Raw genomic sequence first — 13,036 nt, forward strand, 5'->3', positions numbered from 1 at the left:
GACTTGGCAACGTGATTGGGACGGTGAGGTTGCGAGCAAGCTTCATGCTATCAAGCCTGTCTTGGGAGAGTGGCAGTCCTCCTATAGACAGTGCAGGAAGGATGAAGTAGTCTTGTGTCGTGCCCGCATCGGTCACACTCACTTGACCCATTCATTTATCTTAAAGAAAGATCCTCCACCTCAGTGTGAGTACTGTCAGTGTACTCTGACGGTACGCCACATTTTGGTGGAGTGTAAGCATCTTCATGAAACTCGAAAAGATATTTTTGGCCAAAGTAATGTGATGGAATCATTTCGATTCCATCCAGAACGTATTTTACAATGTTTACGTCACACCGAGTTTTATTCTAAATTTTAATTATATCTATCTGCGATATTTGTATTTTTACACAGTCCTTTACACTGTGTTTTTATTTAACTGTTGAATTTTTATATTCATGTTGATCATAAAAGAATTGTTTTTGCATTTACCATAGTTTGACACCCAATAGCCGATGTATTTTTCGTGCTGGGGTGTCGTTAAACATTCATTCATTCATTCATTCATTAATACTCTTGTCTCCCATAATTGGTTTGAAACAATACTATTTATTCAATTAATTATATTACTTCATCTAGTCTACATTATGATGACTTGGTGTAGAGGCAAGAGTTGGTTTGGTCATTCTCGGTGCATACATTAAAGCTATTTGACAGAACTTTAGGGTCTTTAATTGTAATCCCGAGGTGGTGTGCAAAGGTTGAGCAGGCCGCGTGTGTAGCTAATTTAATAGTAACCTCATCGATGTTTCCCTTAACAGGAGCCCCCAAAGAACCGTCCAGAAACAGCCCAGTTAAAACACGCAGAAGTTGCTCTGCTGTTATGGGCTGGTCTGGACCGTTGTTGTTTCTATTTCTCATTAAAGGGGGGGGGGGGGGGTAGGTGTTCCCAACATTGTAGTTATTTGATCTAAGAAGGGGGGGGGGGTGGGGGGTGGAGCGGCTGCCGATGTGCGTCTATGATGCATGACTGGGTTATGAGACACCCCTGGCGGGTGGGCGGACTCCTCCCTTGGCTTGGAGTTAAGGGCCCGTATGGCTTCCTGATAGTGGTGGCAATCCTGACTATGTGTGTAGTGCTGATCCCTACAGTTTGCGCATTTTAATGTATTAGTACATGGGTTGTCCGTCCCCCGTTTTGGGTGCGTATCCCCACACCTAAAGCAGACCGGGTCCCCCCTGCATCGACACTTTTTGATGCTATGTCCCCATCTCTGGCATTGCGCACATTTAATTGGTTTTGGTCTGAACGGTAGGAGGGGGTATGATTGGGATCTGAAAAATATCAGGTCCACGCAGTTATTTTTATTTTTTAAGAGGATGTCTCAATAGCCATTTCTCCATATTGTTACGTTTTTGATTTCTAGGTCTGGATTTTCTTTTATTAAGAAATTTTGGAGTTGCACTGCAGATAGCGGCATCCTGACCAGCCGTCTGCAGATGGAATCCTGAATAGTAGAATTACTGCTAACAGAAGTTTTTTGATTTTCTTTATTTACTTTGTTACCAACCACTGAGAACTGGGGTGGTACAATTGGTCCCTCACTCTGAAGGGGGCGATCCCAGAACCGCCCCTAGCAGGTTCCACCCCTTTGTAAAAAGCGTTGAGTAATTGTGTACCCTTGGTCAGAGGATTGGGGCTGGGGGGTTTAGGTGGGAGTGGGGGGTACTCCTCTTCAAATACTGGGTGGTTGGGGTATTTTTTAAGTGGTTCACCCCCGGGACATGTTGATTTTAAAGCTGGTTTACGTTTACAGGGAGGAGATTTTTTTGTTGGGGAGTACAAAAAATCTTTTCTGGCTGGGTCTTTATTTACATCTTTAAAATCAAACTGAAGACTGCGTTTGGATTTCTTTGATTTAACTTCTGTCAATTCTGCAACAAAGTTAGAACGGGAGATAGTGGCTATGGGACCGAAGATAACGCACGGCTCGTCCCCCCCCCCCCCCATATTCCCCCCGCAACCGGTGGGGTGGTGTTTTTTTGGGAAGCAATACATTCTTTGTTTTGAGAAGGAATTGAAGTCTTTGGGACAGACGCTCTAACACTAGGTTCAGATTTTACTTTTGTGCTGGGAGGTTCGGATTTATCCGTAGAGGATTGTTTACTGAGTAGAGGCCTCCCGGCTGTCTTCGAACCCACTTCGGAAGGTGTCGGAGACTGCCGAGTGGCCTGCGAATTAGTTGGAGACCACGTGTCGGGACTTTGATCGGGCTTACCTGGTGTTATCATGCTCTCTACCGACGGGGGAGGGTCCCCTCCCGAAACAACTTCTAATGCCAGCCGAGATAAGGGAACGCAACCGTAAACAATGATATGACGTTTCAGTGACGTGGGCCTTCTGTTGGTCGAACGCTTTAATTTCAAAGTGTTTGATTTATACACGTACAGGACGGCCCTAATCGTACAGAATAGTTCTGTCCCTAACCATAACTTAACAAAGTGATAATCAGATAATCTAGTAATCTAAACGAACTCTATTTTTCAAAAATAAAGACACAAATCTAAAAAGTAAAAAGACACAAATCTAAGAACTAACTGGTCACTAGTAACTACTCTTTTATCAAATAAAACCGCATTACGAAAAACCCAAATCAAATACTTAAAGGTGGATAATAATATTAGACCTATATCGCTTTTTACTTTAGTGGTGCAAAGGGGAAGTAATCCAAAACGTACAAAGTTAAAGTTAATTTTACCTTTTGTTAAGTCTACCAACCAATTAATTAAAATAGTGCGTACTGGCCGAATAAAAGAACAATCATAATATAAATGTTTATTAGTTTCTACTACTAACTTACACAAAGGACAATTTTGAAATAAAGATATACCTCTACGATACAATAGATAACCTAAAGGTAAAGAATTATAAATAATACGAAAACACACTGATTTAGTTATCGGATCCAAACAAGGGTTATGTAAATTTGACCAAACTAACGGAAAGTCTATTGAAGGGAAGGCCAAAATAGTAGCATTACATTGGGTTACATTGTTAATGAAAATAGAATAGAAAGACTTAGTATTTAATAAAAAGAATAGAAAGACTTAGTATTTAATAAAAACCAATTATCTATCGTACATAATTCTTCTAACTCTTTAAGGGCATTTAAACAATTTTTTATAAAAGTGGGGTACATACTCACTATGTGGAATAGAATTATCTCTAAAAGCATCATTATATTTAATTAACGTTAAACCTATCCAATATTTTGCAAAAAAAGTCCATTTAGCATCAGAATCTAGAATTAAGTTACGTAAATGGGATAATAACAAAGCCTTTATTTTAACAGAAACGTTAACTAATCCCAACCCACCATTATCTTTACTTTGGTAGATAACAACACGTTTAATAGGCTCATTCTGTGATGACCATATAAAATTAAAAAGATTCCTTTCAAAGAGTTTACAATAATGCTCAGAAACAGGACGAATACAACTGATATACCACAATTTGCTGCAGGCCATTACATTAGAAAAAACACTTTTACCAAAAATCGAAATACTACGACTCTTAACCAAATTAAGGACTTTACGAAATTTTGAAAGAACAGGAAACCAGACATCATCCATATCAAAATTAGTCCCCGTCAAAATGCCCAACACCTTAGAATGGTCGATCCATGAAATACCAAAGGGGTGATCCGACCGTGTTTTCCATTTACCCAAAAAAATGCCAAACGTTTTTGATAAATTTAACTTTGCCCCTGAAGCCAGACCGAAACGATTACAAAGATAAAACACCCTTTTAATGGATGATTCTTCAGTAAGTACTAACGTACAATCATCAGCATACGCTGAGACCGTACTAATTTCTGAGGTTCCTGGAAGTTTTAAACCAACAATTTCCGAGTCGGAACGAAATTTCCGCAATAATGGCTCTATGACCAAAACATATACTCTTCAAAAAAAGAAACGCAAAAGGGTACAAATGGGTTATAACTCCGATTTTATGTTTCCTACCGGTTCATGCTTTGTGAATATAAGGTCATTGCATGTCCCAAACACATTCCCACGGTTACATTCGATAAAACGCAGCTACTGTACAATAAAGTTCCAAAATGTGAATATTCGCAAAAACGCAGCCACGTGCAAACCATGTCACCACTGCACGTGCGTTGTCTGCACGTGCAACATGAACACCGACAGTATAAAAGTGCAGGGTGTTCGCTTGCCTGGCCTCTGTATCTGGCCGACAGTTGACAATCCAGGACATGCCACGTCTCAGTGAACCGCAGAGAAACAATGCCATCGGCCGACTAGACGCAGGCGAATCCAGAACGGCCGTTGCCAGGGCATTCCATGTGTCCCCAAGCACCATCTCCAGACTGTGGGACCGTTACCAGCAACATGGATCAACACATGACCTCCCTAGATCCGGTCGACCACGGGTCACTACCCCCGGGCAGGACCGCTACATCCGGGTACGCCACCTTCGGGAACGATTGACTACTGCCACCTCCACAGCCGCAGCAATACCAGGTTTGCGCAGGATATCCGACCAGACCGTACGGAACCGCCTACGTGAGGTAGGAATTCGTGCCAGACGTCCAGTTCGAGGTGTCATCTTAACACCACAACACCGTCGACTCCGACTGCAGTGGTGCCAGATTCATCGACAATGGCCTCAACTGCGATGGAGACAGGTCTGGTTCAGTGACGAGTCCCGATTTCTGCTCCGACGTCATGATGGAAGATGTCGCGTGTATAGGCGTCGTGGTAAACGTTATGCGGCAAACTGCGCGCAGGAAGTGGACAGATTCGGCGGGGGTAGTGTCATGGTGTGGGCAGCCATCTCACACACTGGCAGAACTGACCTGGTCCACGTGCAGGGCAACCTGAATGCACAGGGCTACATTGACCAGATCCTCCAGCCACACATCGTTCCAGTTATGGCCAACGCCAACGCAGTGTTCCAACATGACAACGCCAGGCCTCACACAGCACGCCTCACAACGGCTTTCCTACAGAACAACAACATTAATGTCCTTCCTTGGTCATCGATATCACCGGATTTGAACCCAATTGAGCATCTATGGGACGAGTTGGACCGACGCCTCCGACAGCGACAACCACAGCCCCAGACCCTGCCCTAGCTGGCAGCAGCCTTGCAGGCCGAGTGGGCCACCATCCCCCGGGACGTCATCCGTACTCTGGTTGCTTCAATGGGCAGGCGGTGCCAGGCAGTTGTCAACACACGCGGAGGCCACACCCGGTATTGACTCCAGATGACCTTGACCTTGGTGGTGTGTCCTATCACTTACTCACAATGGACTAGAGTGAATTGTGAACAATCCTGCAACATTTGGTAATTATCGGACTCACCATTCAATAATTAAATCAATTCTCCAAATGTTACGACAATGTGGTTTTGCGTTTCTTCTTTTGAAGAGTATATACAAGGGGAGATAAACCGCATCCTTGACGCACTGAGCGTGTTACTGGGAAAGGGACCGATATAAATTGATTAACGATTACTGAACTGCAAATTTCATGATAGAGAATTGAAACCCAGCGACAAAAATTAGGACCAAGACCATAATAGCTTAAGGCTTTAAACAAAAATTGATGTGACACACGGTCAAAAGCTTTTTCTTGATCCAGACAAAGGAATGCACACTGTATATCTTTTTGATCTACATAATCAGTAATATTTCGTAACAAATGCGCATTGTCCAAAATAGAGCGACCTGGTACAGAGCAGGTTTGATCGACATGAACAAGATCTTCCATGACCCCTTTTAACCTTATCGTTAGAAGTTTGGATAAAATTTTGTAATCAACATTTAATAAAGAGATGGGTCGATAATTTTTGACAAGTTCCGAATGATTGTCATCTTTACAAATTAACGTAATATAAGATTTTCGTAAAGAAGGAGGAAGAATACCTTCCTGAAACGCCAAAGTGTATACATGTAAAAGCGCATCTCCTAAAATGTCAAAATGATATAAATAAAATTCTTTTGAAAAACCGTCCGAACCATGAGATGTATCTGAGTTCATTTGTTTTAAAGCTGCCAAAATTTCTCCCTTTGTTACCGGTCGATCTAAAAACTCCCTGAAAGTATTATCTAAAGGTTCCACCCCCTCTAAACATTCTTCTGCTATGTCATTATCCATTGAGTCTGCGCTAAAAAGTTTAACATAAAACTCCCTAAATACATTTAAAATTTCTTTAGATGTAGTGACATTAACATTATCATTATCTAATATATTTGTAATTAATTTACGTTTACCTTTTACATTTTCTAACTTTAAAAAATATTTAGTGGGCTTTTCAGCATTATCTAAAAAATTTGCTCGAGATCTAATAATAGCACCTTTATCTCTTTCTTTTTCTAATTCTAACAATTGATTTTTAACTTCTAAAATTTGATCGTGAAATTTACCTGGTTGATGAGATTCCGCTAGAGTTAATTGTTTAAATTCCTTTTCTAAATTACGCTTTTGAGAAAAATATAATTTATTTTTAAACTTAGAGTAAGCAATAACTAAATTTTTAAGTTCTATTTTAAAATTATCCCAATCATTTAATGTAAATTTTAAATGACCTAATCGATGTAAATAAAGTAGACGTACCTCATCCTTTAACTCCTCTCCCAATAAAGAAGTATTAAATTTCCAATATCCCGGGCCTAAAGAGATCCCACAAATATTTACCAAGTTACATTCAATAACATCATAGTCTGAGTAAGGACAAGGTAAAAGGTTGAACGATTGAATATTAATTTGATATAATTTAGGTATATAAAACCGGTCTAATCTACAGGCGACTGAACTACTTCGCCAAGTAACAGAAACGTTTTTAGGAAATAAATAACGAAAACAATCAACTAAATTAAAATCAGTACAAAAGGTTTGAATAACTTTAGCACCGCCTAGACCCCTATCCGGATTACCACCTATTTTGTCTAAGAAAGAATTTGGAATACAATTAAAGTCACCTCCAAAAATAACAATTCGATTCGTGCAAAATTTGGAATATAAATTTTCAAAAAACTGAATACGATCGACTTCATTATTTGGCGCATAAATATTAATAAACCTAAAAAAAGAATTCTGAAAAGAAACATCCATAACAATAAAGCGCCCTTCTAAATCATGATAAAAAGTTTGAATGCTTATATTTAGATTTTCAGAGAAATATATGCCCACCCCTTTACTACGAGACGACCCGAAACTCCAGTAACACCGCCCCCCTAAAACCGCCCCCACCGATTTAGCAACAGTAATATTTGAAATATGCGTCTCTTGCAAAAACAAAACATCGGGTTTTTTTTTCTAAAATAGACTGATGCAAAAGACGACGTTTAACCCCCCCCCCCCCCCCCCCCCCCCTACTAACCCATGACAATTAAGTGATAATATTTTAAGGGGCGCCATCATATTATATACAAGAAAACATCAACATTCCTAAGCTAAAAAAAAGCAACGAAATTAACATCGAAAAACATCTTGCTGTGTAGAATACGTCCGTGCAGGCGCCGACTGATAGCGGCCATAAGCCACTGACAGCTAAACAAAGGCTCACCGAGAAAACACATTACCTGCACGTGCTGGAATGTAGCTCGCTGGCAGTCAAGGACAAAGCACTTGCATACTACCACAATCGCCAAGGGCAGAGTCCAGGGGGTGGTATTCAGAAGGAACATGAACATAAACAGACATATCAATAATAGACAAAAATGTCTGAAAAAACAACAAACACAATTGATTAAACTGAATTCAAGGAAGAAGACGAAGGTTCCTCCTCTTCTTCCTCTTCTTCTTCCTCTTCGAGTAAGGGGTACTGCGGGTAGGGACGACTGACGGGAGGCTCCGATGAACCCCCCGCCCCTCGCTCACCGCAGGCCCCTCCGTCACCAGAGGAGAATCAGGGAGAGGACCGAACAGCGAGTCCAGCCCCCCCTCTGACTCACTATCCCCCTCCCCCAATACCTCGAACACATTAGACACAGGCACCGGCTGCCCCAGTTGGAGAGATGGGGGTTCCAACATACTCCCCACCTCCGCCCCCGACGCCTCCGCCACCACGGCCCAATCTCCACCACTAACATCAGCTTCCCACTCGTCCTCTGAGGGCTGACCCCGAGCTCTCTCCTCCACCACTGGAGAAACATTCCCCTCCCCTCCCCCCTCCCCCCTCTTACCACACTCCTCATTTACAACAAGTTCAGTGTCACACTGTGCTTCAGCCCCACCTCCCAAGTCACTGCTACCACTACTGTCCATCGAAATTCCTTCCGGGGCGGTCTTGGCTCCAGATTCTGGCTGGTCCTGCTCCGTCTGCGACTCCACCGGAGACGGCTCCTGAGGTCTGGGCTCTGGTTCGACCTCTTCCTCCATAGGATGGCGAGCGTCCCCTCGGACCCGTGAGGCGTAGGTCCCTGCCCTCCAACGCTGCTCCCTACAGTTTTGACGTGTGTGGCCCCTCTGACCACAGTTGAAACAAAGAGGTCCTCTCCCCTAGACCACTAACAGAAAAGAAAAGCCTTCATAGTCCGCCTGGTCCGGAATTAGTTCTCTCTTCCCTACGGGGATTCGAACCAGCACTTCCCGCACCCCCGTCATGATGTGCTCGTGCCCATTCACCCCTGACTTTACCATTCCATACGAAATAATTTCACCTTGGAGCGTGGTCTCAAAAAATTCATCAAGGAAAGTTTTATTAACCCATGTGGGTAGCCAATGTACACGCGCACGAAAGGCGATTTGACTGCCATGACAGACAACGAAACGGTTACCTTGTATGTTGACTTGCCCACTGCCCGCAATGAAATTGTCTCGAATCTCTTTAGTCGAAAACACCACTGACCAGGTTGAGACGCCCCTGGCCTGAAAGACACTCTGAATATCCTCCAGTTCACAATAGCGAAGAATAGCTTCCATGACATCCTCTCGTTAAACAAAGACCCTTCGAACAAACGGAGAGAACAACATGGCCGACCTGGCCATTTGCTCTACGTCGACGAAACGTTCTGCACACATTATGCAAATTAAAACTCAAAACTTATTTTAGATATCACAATGTCACAATTTTGGGCTGTAAAAAGACCCAAAATAGGTTTTAAACTAAAAGAACTCACCAATCCGAACGACTGTGCTTTTATCCAAAAGACCGAGAAGATTTACTCTGTGAAGAGAGACCTTTTTTTTGGTCTTTTTTTTTTCCCTTTCGGGCATTTCCGGACGATTTGCCGGGTGCCCCATTTATTTTTTCAAAATCCTACTTATTTACAATGAACCAGGTTCTCCTTGAATGTTAAAAATATTTATGTACATAGGAGTATTTGTGCTTGTATTATGATAAATAAATTGTTTAGTGCATGCTTGTGTTCTTGTTTTCTTTTACTTTCTTTAGTGTGTGTTATTTAAAAAGAGTAGATATTTACAAGAAATTAACCTGGTTTGCAGGCCTGGCCCCCAAAGGTACAAGCCGGGGGGTCCAGGCCTAGTTTTTCTACATTTTGTGCATATTTAGCCATTAATTTTCATAATTGATATGTAATGTCGAAGGCGTCATTGCACGAGGCAATAACCCCTTCGAAACACCAGTGTTTTACGAATTTTTCTCTTCTATTGGACCGTTCTAATGTGGCAAAGTATTCTAATTTATAAAATGATTAGAAACGTAATTGCAGTTAGAAAACATCTACATGACTGGAAGAATGCGACCACTCCGGAGTGCCTTGTGTGTAACGGAGTGGACTCAGTCTTGCATGCCTTTTTTCACTGCAACAAAACAAAACTATTTATAAAGCCAATTGAACCGATCTTTAAAAAACTTTTTGGTAACAAATTCCGTTTGAATCCGTATGCCATGATTTTCGGCATAAAACATAAGCCTGGAGATTATGCATCGCAATTGGGAATTTTTCTCTGGAGTAAAGCGATAAGAGTAATATGGACATCCAGAACTTTTTTAGAGGGAGATAAGCCATGTAATGAAATGGCTCTTTTCAAACATTTAATATATTCAAGGGTTGAAGTAGAATATTTCGCCGCCTTAGAGTGGCCAAACAGAAAAGAAAAATTCCTAAATCACTGGTGCTTCAAGGGGGTCATTGCATCATGCAATGATGCCCTTGATATTACATATAAACTATGAAAAAGATTGGCAAATTGCACAAACTGTAGAAAAAATAGACCTGGACCCCCGGCTTGTAGCTTTGGAGGCCAGGTCCGTCAACCAGGTTAAGATATTGTAAATACACACCACCTAAGTCACACACAATAATAATATAAAGAAAACAAAAATACAAACACGCACTAACTAAAATGTATATTATTTTGAAACAAGCACTGAGACTCATATGTAGATTCTTATTGACCACATTCAAGGAGAACCTGGTTTATTGTAAATAGGGAGGTCTTTTCTGAAATAAATGGGGCACCCGGCATGTTCGGGACCTGCCTGAAATGTAAAAAAAAAAAAAAGTATTCTGTTTCAACCCTTGAATAAACTAAATGTTTGAAAAGTGCCATTTCATTACATGGTTTATCACCCTCTAATAATTTACGTGTTGTCCAAATTACTCTTATAGCTTTACTCCAGAGAAAAATTCCCAATTGCGACGCATAATTACCAGGTTTATGTTTGATTCCAAAAATCATTGCGTATGGATTTAGTTTGAATTTCTTGCCAAGAAGTTTCTTGAAAATGGGTTCAATTTGTTTAATAAAAAGCCTTGTTTTCTTGCAGTGAAAAAAGGCGTGCAAGACTGAGTCCACTCCGTCGCACACAAGGCACTTCGGAGTGGACTCGATCTTCCAGTCATAGAGGTGTTTTCTAACTGCAATTACATTTCTAATCATTTTATAAATTAAATCAAAGTCGTAATTTTCAATTAATCCAGAATTTAGTGTTTGCCAAACATTTTCCCAGTTTATGTTTTCATTAAAAATGGTTAACCATTTGGTTTTAAATGATGCGTCTTTGTGAGTTCTTAATAGCATAACTGTATATATGTCCCTAGTTGTCGTGACTGTCACGTCTTTTTTCGTATCACCTACGTTGGTGCGAAAGATGGCGTCTAAGCCACCATCAAAGGGGTCTTCGTTTTTTAATGTCCACAGTAAAGGTCGCGGAAAGTTGTCCTGTAGGTCTTTTATTTGGCGATGAAATGCCGCGCTGATCGAACAACCAGCGAAGTCCATAAAGTCGTCCGTAGCAAAGTCCCATATGTCTTTGACTAAATTTAGTCTTTCACTACGTATACTTTTGTATTGTTTGTTACTTATCGTTGTGTTGTCATGTAACGGTTCGTACAAAATTTGTTGGTAGCTTTCTGTGTCACGTGTTATGTCAAGGTCTTCCCAAATTAATAGTGTATCTTTGTAAATATTCGGCATTGATTTGAAGTTTGCATTATTGTTTACAATTTTATATTTTAAAACGTGTCTATCAATATTTAAATTTTTATACTGGCCTAAAAAATAGTCTGCTAGAGATTTCCAATTACCTTCACCTTCTAAACTCAAAAGTCTACTGACAAATTTAATTCTTTGTGCTTTAATTTTCAACCGAATATTTACAACTCCCAACCCACCTAACTCCTTAGGTAGTTGAATTTGCTCTTTTGATATAAAATGTTTTCTGTAGCTCCAGATGAAGTCAAAAATTATTTTATCAATTTCTTTAGCATATTTTTCCGGAAGTTCCAAAACGTTTGATAAATACCACAGGCCACTGGTGGCGAGTGAATTTACAGCAACTACTTTACCATGTAGTGTTAATTTTCTGTTGCTCCATATATTTAAGATTGTTTTAATTTTTTTAATTTTTGGTATCCAGTTATCTGCCGAAACGTCTATATTTCCAAAATAAAAACCTAGTATTTTAATTTTTTCATTATTCCATCTTATATCAAGAGGAGTGTCTTTCTCATACCTAACTTTCCCCATTAGGAAACCGTTGGTTTTCTGAAGATTAACCTTAGCTCCGGATGCACGTTCATAGATTTCTAAGGTTTTGAATAGTTGTTTAACTGAGTCAAAGTCTGATAAAGTTGCGTTACCGTCATCCGAATAGCCAACCCACTTACTGACGAAGACATCTGGTAAAATTATCCCATTAATTTTTGAATCTTCCCGAACAGCTTCGGCCAAGGTTTCTGCTACTAGAATATAAAGAACAGTGCTGATCGGGCATCCCTGTCTAATGCCCCGTGAAAGATTAAAGTAGTTTGATACATACCCATTTACCTTAACAGCTGATTGAATATCTGTATAGCATGTTTTAATCATATTAATAAAATTTGGCCCAAAGTTAAATTTTTGTAAAACTTTAAACAGAAAGTCCCATTCCCCGGTAGATCATTACGATTAACATATTCTATTAAGTCTCTTATCAATGATGCTCCGTCATGAATTGATCTGCCTTTGACTGAACATTTCTGGTTTGGGTGAATAATTTTTGGTAAAAATTCTCTAATTCTACTAGCCAAAACTTTAGTGATAATTTTGTAGTCACAATTTAATAAAGAAATGGGTCGCCAGTTTTTGAGAAGTTGTTTTTCGTTACCTTTCCAAATTAGTACAATTACACCACGGCGCATGGTAAAAGTTAATTTTTCCTTATTAAAGGCATCGTTAATTACTTCTACCAGATCACTACCAATTAAGCCGAAAAAGTTCCGGTAGAATTCAGCAGTCAAGCCATCACAGCCTGGTGCGCATGCGTTGAAAATGGTGGCCAGGAAATCCAGAGCTCCGAAAAATATATAAAAAACTATGTAAAGATACACACTGGAAGTGAGCAGATTGCTTAAAACTCTATGAAACAGACTGCCGAGAAACAGAAAAGAGACATGTAAGTCAATAATGCGAAATATCAATTAATTATGACAATTAAATCTGTGAATCCGATACACGGCTTACATTCGGAGCACAATTTTCAAGTTCGAAATTGCGTTGTTGGATAAGATGTCAGACTGTGATGCAGAATAGAAATTTATACTGTTTCTAAATTTACTAGAACATGAACTATAACTTCCAG

This window comes from Gigantopelta aegis, chromosome 1 (genome assembly GCF_016097555.1).
Source record: "Gigantopelta aegis isolate Gae_Host chromosome 1, Gae_host_genome, whole genome shotgun sequence".
Taxonomy (NCBI): Eukaryota; Metazoa; Mollusca; class Gastropoda; order Neomphalida; family Peltospiridae; genus Gigantopelta; species Gigantopelta aegis.